General features: G+C 41.7%; 1 protein-coding gene across 7 annotated transcripts in view; it reads right to left on the reverse strand.

Annotated features, from left to right (window-relative positions):
• The window catches only part of Tmem45a (transmembrane protein 45A), a 74,124-nt gene that overhangs the window by 65,551 nt on the left and 1,137 nt on the right, over window positions 1-7,436 (reverse strand). The window lies entirely within an intron of this gene.

Consider the following 7,436-nt stretch of genomic DNA (forward strand, 5'->3'; position numbering starts at 1 on the left):
AAAAAGGTTTGCCACTGTGATGACAATTAATTAACAAAAGACAAAAGTATCATCTTCAAAGAGTCCCAAAATTATTGGAGTAGACAACAGACAAAAAGCCAAAACTACTAGCAGATGAGCTTTCTAGAAGCCATGGCTCTCTGTGGCTCAGTGAACCATTCTGGCTATAGCTGCTACTTCGGCATTATTGCCACAGGTGTGCACAGTGGTGAGATGAGGTGGGAGTCTAAGCTGCTTCCATACAGAAGACTCTCTGGACAGCAATCATCAAAGGCCAAAGCCACACCAGACAGGAAACCGTTTGGCTAGAGTAAATGTTTTCCCTCAGCTCTCTACGTAAGCACTGGACAACAGCAATCAAGCTTCTTAATAAAAAATCCTCCCCAATGGGAGCAAGGCAACTACAATAAACTATTTTCATTTTATTCCTCAATCTCAGAGGCATTTGGAATGAGCGCTCCAAAGTCTTGTTCTTTCTGAAGGAAACAAACAGCCTAGAAGTACTTATTAGCATGAGGCATCTTCGAGCTAAGGTAGCCAGGAAGCATCAGGTTAGACTACTAAAGCTACGTTGCCCAGATCTTTTCTGGGACTTGGTTTTAGGCCTCGCATGTTGCTCATTCTGAAATTAGTGAAAAGTTCTCACTGCCGAAGAGGCAGTGATGGAAATGCTTGTCCATGATTGATCCAATACAAAATAATGTTATGGTTGGAGGTGATCACAACATGAGAAACTATATTAAAGGGTCTCAGCATTAAGAAAGTTGAGAACCACTGTCTTAGTTGTCACAATGGAAGAACGAGCTAAAGTGTTTATCACATCCTCAATCATTGTTCTCCCTTTGACCCATTTTCCCCCAAAGCCTGAACACTCCTTATTAGCCCTGGGGACACCTAATGAGCAAAGGTTAGAATGGAAGAGGGTGGAGACCACACCCTTTAGACATAGGGACCAGAGGCCCCAAAGCTGGAACTGGCTCAAAAGTCTCCTGAGGACTTGCTTTCATGCTTCCAGAAGGTACCATGCAGGCTTCCAAAGAAGGGCAGCAAGCAAGGTAGCCCTACCCAGCTATGATGCCTATGAATCACAATCACCACCAGGGTCCAGTAACCCTAAGGGTGCAGTACTGGCATGCATAACTTGGTAGCCAACAGCTCTCTAAATGGACTTAAGACTTGCTCAAGAGTGAAATAATGCTGGAAATGATACTGGTAACCCAGTTAACTACCCAGGGCTAGTGAAGTCATGGACCTCGAAGGAGAACCTACAGCAGCTACTTTATTAAACCAGCACAATCCCAAACTACATTCTAAACATCTGTCCTTATACCCACAAATACGTGTTAGCCTTACTCCCTCACCCCTCATCAAAGAAACGGCTGTTCACAGCAGAAGGAGATCTCTAAAGAAAAGCAGAACCAATCAAAATGCAGGGTTGTGGAGCCCAGTCCCAATGGATACATCTACAACACAACTCCTGTACCTCAGGCACAGGTATCATTATAGAAGAAGAGACACAATGATAATAAGAGCCAGAGGCACAAGGGGTTCGCTGTCAGACTGTGTCTTCTATCAAAACCACAACCATACAGTCTCCACAGTATAGCTGACTAAACATTAGCAGAACTAGGATGGCACCAATAGTCATGCTAATGTGTGCTGGGAGAAAGCTCAGGGAGGCCTCAGACTACACAGGAACAGGAAACCAAGGAATGCTGAGAGTAGGAGATTGAGTCTTCCCTGTGGGAAGAGCTCACCAATTGATTGTTCAAACCTAATGGTCTGCTCTGGAATTATATTCATACATGAAACACTGTACAGAATGAACAGGTTATATTTATGTTTTTAGAAACTCACACAGGTAACACCAGTTAAAGCAAATAGACACCATGAAATTGAAAGAGACTGAGGTGGGGGGTGGGGTGTATTTGTGTGGATTTGTAGGGAGGAAAGGGAAGGGGAAATGGTGTGATTACATTATAATCTCAAAAAAGAAAAGAAAGATGGTGGATACAGAAACAAAGCTAGAGGATTGGCTTAAGGCTTCCTAAGACAAGGTAAGCATCTGGCTTTATTTTAAATGAAATAAAAACTTTATTTTAAATGAAATTTTTAAAAAACGCTTGGGGGATGTCCTGGGGGAAGAATAAATGATTTTTATTTGCACTACTTATTTATTTGCATACTCTGTCTGGATGCCTTGTGGTCTTTAAAAAAAACATTTAAAATGGTCTGCAAAGAGTGTGTTGCTGTCTTCATGGAATACAGACATATGTATAGAAATAAATTAAATGTATTTCAGTAATTTGAAATTGAAGAAATATCTATGTAAATGTTTTAATCAAATAAGAATAGGCTGTAAGTATCTGAAGAACAAACGTCACATGGTCTTTTACAAATACTTTGAGATGCACTTTGCTTCAGGCAAAGAGTGATGGATGTTTAACCAAAAGGGGTGGATCAGGCGCCAAGAGACAATTGTGCTACTGCCCTGGGATCATAAAGAATGCTGACAGATCTGGGCAATCAGGATAAGGAGGTGGTGTACCCAGGGATACCTGTCTCCAGTTGCTGATCTAAAGTTACCACACCCTGGAAAGTGACAATTAATAAGAGTATTTCGTTTTTTAAGAATAATAGTATACATGGCACACTATTGAGTTCTGAATTAGCCACTGTATGATCTTAGAAACCTTACTCTCTCTACATTTCAGCTATGTCATTTTCAAAGTGAAAAATGCAGCCTCTAGCATCTAAGGTTAACAAACACAGTAGTGGCACATGAAAATGTTCTGCCCATAACCTCATTATTGTGATATTTGTTTATTGTTTCTGGGATACTTAACATATTAATGTCTTCTGTAAAAAGTAACATTTATCTGAAATTGTGAAATCTTACATATCATGAACTTTGGATTTTAATTCTTCTACTGAATTTACATCAAATTCACTTTCCCTGCATTGTTTTAAAACAGCTTTTCTTCTGAGAGTATCTTAGTATCTCAGAAGAGACACTAAGTGTTGATAGTATCTTAATATCTTAGCTATCTGAGAGTATCTCTGACTCATTCCATCAAATCCCTCTCTAACTCTCACTTTGTCTGCCCCCAAATAAGACTTCATTGTTTGGGATTAAAGGTGTATACAGAAGGGCTCTAGCCAGAGGGATTAAAGGTGTGTACTAAGGGTGTGTCTGCATTCTGTCCAGATCAGAGACCTAGAAGATCTTTAGATGAGATCAGAATACCCCTGTCGATGGATTCAAAATCCTCTACAAATGCTCATTACAAAAAATGTATTTTGTGATAGACTCTATGTCAAAGATAGACCGTCCTTATGCAAAAGGAGCAGCATTAGTTTGTCGACTGATTGTTGATTCGAATCAGAAGTAGAGTAATTATACTTTCAGATCATCAAGAATGAATAAGAGAACTTAGTACATAGGTTACCACTCCCAAGAAATAAGTACAGCACTCAGGAAACATTGGCTCTGCAGAAGGGAGTTAATAGGAACACAGCATAAATCAGGGCTGGAACAGTGAGTGGTCACAGGAAGGAAGCAGCAGGCTGAAAAACACCCTCTGTAAACATCCCAGAAGAGGTCTGATTTAATTTTGTACATTTATTTATTTAGCTAGGAACTTGGATGGAACTTTCCTCCGACAGGGCCTAGGGCTTACTTCCAAGTGCTGAGAGAAAGGGTACCAGCCCACTTATAAGAGCCACAGTTGGAAACTCAACAAGGAAGCTGTATTGATACCACCGTGCTAGGCTGTAGAACAGTCTGAGGAACTCTGTGATCTTTAGGAGGTGGCAAGGGTAACCAACCAAAAGAGACTGAAATCAGAGTCTAGCACAATTTCCTTTCAGGAGATAATTTTTCGTAGACATAGTATTTTTCTAAAAGCCCATTTTCTCTCTATTAAAGAGAATCATGTGAAATTTTGTAAATATTTTCTAGAACCTGCAGAATTTCAGCCATAATGGAGAAAGGTGCAGATAAAGTCACCTCGTTTCTTGTCATGGAAATTACCACCTTGTTCTGACTCATCATCTTTAAATTTTTTCTCTTGAAAAAAAAAAAAAAAATCCACAGAGGACAGTCATCTTTGCTCAGGACAGCAAGAACAAGGCATTTGCCTTTGAACCTTTTTCCATATTAGGGTCATCTAAGGTAACCTCCGGGAAACAGTACAAAGTGGTGATGGGTGGTTTGTGAGAAAGAACTCATTGTCTTCCACGGTTTTCCTCAGACAGCTAAGTGTCAAAGTCCATAGCAGGCTCTCTAAAGCCAAGGACAACTTCACACAGGTGGTTCACAGACCAACAGTCTGAGAGGAAATCATGCAAATGAACCCCATTAGACAAGCTTCTCCAGATGCCAATGTGACCTTAGAAAAAGAACAATCGTCATCTGTGTGCCACCGTCTTTTCTCTGTGACAAGATAATCCTCATGAAGATCTGTGTGCCTCAACTGTCAGGTTGAAGTGTGTGTATTATTCAGCATTGAGGTCTTTGTTGAAGCAAAGTCAGAATAGTACGATGAAGGCCCATTTATAACCTTCAATTAAGCTGAAAAGAGACGTATAGAGAAAGTCTAAGAGAATAAGACCCAACTATGAAAAGGAGGTTGTGCACACCTGTAAAAGCAGAGCTCGGAAAGCTGAGACAATTGGCTTCAGTTGATGAATGATTAGCTCTGTGGGTTTGGGCCATTGATAACGCAGTACTTCCTGACACCAGCGTTTAGAGGAATGCACCTGTTCATTGCAAATCTGGGAACAGAAAGAGAGAGAGAGAGAGAGAGAGAGAGAGAGAGAGAGAGAGAGAGAGAGAGAGAGAGAGAGAAGGGAGGCCATGGCCCCAATAACCTGATTCAAAGTCCTTTTAATATTTATTCAAGCTCAGTGTTTATTTCATTCCATCTGCTAACTCACTAATTGACAAATAGACATGGCAGGGGGATTCTGGCAAATGAATAGTATATGCAGTTCCCCAGCCAGGATATACTATCGGCAAATTGCTCTTGGGAAGCTTTGAGGATGATCTAGAGCCAGGCACTCTAAAGGATAAAAAAGAAGATTGTGTTTCTACAACCAAAAATTCAGTTACACACCAGTCATTCCCCAGGTCCTTTTATCAATGCAGATAATCAACCAATTGACACCAGCTGACATTTATTGAGTGTGTACTTTATATCGAGATACTGCAGTGAGTTATGTTCAAACAAGATAAGAAGACGAGTTTGCCTGCAATGAGATTTATTTCATATGCAAATGTGATGAATCTTATTTCTATTCTGGCCTCTTCAGACAAATTCCAGTGATCCTCTTTCCACTGACTACTTGAGTCTTACAAACCACACACCAGAGCAATGAAACTTGACATGATGGACACTTGACTTCAGGACTCGGGAAAGTAGGACAAGAGGATTACACATTGAAGCTAGCTTAAGGTACACAGCAAAACCTTACAACTAAGAAAGGAGGAGGAAGCAGCAGACAAGAAAGAGAACAAAGTGGAGAGGAAGGAGGAGAGAAAGGCGGAGGAGGAAGAAGAGCCAGTTCCTCATATACCCGAGACTGTGTAGCCTAATGGTTAACGCTTGAAGATCTGATGTTAGACTGAGTCTACGTCTACCACTTGTTCACTATGAATTGTGGGCAAGTATTTTAATCTGCCTGTGCCTCTGTCTCTGTGGGGTAACAACCCTCAGAAGGTTTCCTTCTGAGAAGATGCCATGAGCTGAATACTCAGGACACTCGCTAACTGTTAAATGAATAAAAATAATAGCTAGATGTATCAAATAGCCATCTATGGACAACAGACGGTTCCAAAACTAGTGGGAGATGAATATATGACCACCCAAGGAAAAGGAACCCTGAAGATCATTCCACAGATTTCTATCACAGGGTCATAATGATTCAAGATCTTGCCTGAGGTCAGGCAAGTGGTCAGCAGCCACACCAGAACCCATCTCTCTGCCACAGTATCATTGAGAGAAAGCACGAGAACTGAAACCTGACCCTTTACTTACTTGCATAGCCTAGGGATAGATAATTTTTATTAACAGGGTATTAAAGACTAACCTGTTGGGTCTATTATGAGAACAGGACAAGGTTCTAACCATCACACCCCCTGTCAAAAACTTCCAAGTGGCCTTTGTTAATGGAAAATAATGTGGCCCAGGGTACCAGACCAGTAGAACAGAGCTGAAAGACATCACCAAAGATGTTCACACTGCCAGGCCCTGCTGAGCACCTAGCCTAGCCCATCCCGGTTGCAGGAGGAGAGCATGTGGCGATCCCAGAAATGAATCATTTCACAAAGCCACCACTTTGTGCTGGTGTCAGTTCAGCTTACCATGCCCATATCAAGCTATTTCACAAGCTCTCCTTCCCCGATATCCCAAGCACTCTCAGGGTGCTTGCACTTTTAGCAGAAAGCTTACCTTCGTCACACACACACACACACACACACACACACACACACACACACACACACAGAGTTTCTTGTAGATTTTCTCAATGCTCCAAGAACAGCTCCACACTTTCCAGGACTTGCTCCTTCGCCATACTTTGCCTTGCTCCTAGCTGCTGTCTCAGCCCTGTGAGCCCTTCCCACCACCACCCCTAAAACAAACCTGCAAAAACCCCTTCCCAGAAATGGCAGTGTTTCCATGAAACCAACCTACATTCAGATGGCCTTCTCTATCATCTGCACCCCAGAACCTAAGGCCCCCACCACTTCTTTGCTGTCCGTTCATGAATGGACAACCTCACGTCATGCCTGGCTAGCAAGTGTGCAGAACTGGATAAACCCTGGTTTCTAGGAGGGAAGTGGAAACGCTACTGAAGAAATAGATGCACAGAAGCCAGGGAGGAAGACAATGAGGAATGAAAAAGCAGCAAAGCAACACTACATGTCAGGCTGGCCTAACAAGAGTGCTTTACCCAAGATCTACCGTGAAGCTGTGAACGGATCGAGATGAGCTAACTCTCACTGCCTCTTTGCAATAATGTCCTAACCCAGCATCCCTAAATCCTCTTTAATTGTTCTACCTTTGTGGACCAAAACATGCTCTAAAAGTAATCATTCTTGCTCCAAATGCCCACCCAGTGCTTTAAGAGACAGAAATTAAGCAGGTACTTGAGTCAAATCTTCCCCAAACGGCAAACAGCACACAACATAACTCTGAACTTCAAAACATTACTCAGACAGAGGAAATCATAGATGTTTCAGAAGGAATGGGCCTGGAGCCACCAGTAGGTCAGTATTTTCGGCCACTCATTGCTAAATCCTGACATATAAAGTAGAGCTATCTGTAAGCACGCACGTATAATAAACACTGTGGAAATTGTGTTTAATGGAACAACAGGTTAAGTATGTGATTGCAGGATTGCAGACACATAGAACAGTCTATCACTTATTTAAT

Source organism: Arvicanthis niloticus, chromosome 12 (genome assembly GCF_011762505.2).
Source record: "Arvicanthis niloticus isolate mArvNil1 chromosome 12, mArvNil1.pat.X, whole genome shotgun sequence".
NCBI lineage: Eukaryota > Metazoa > Chordata > Mammalia > Rodentia > Muridae > Arvicanthis > Arvicanthis niloticus.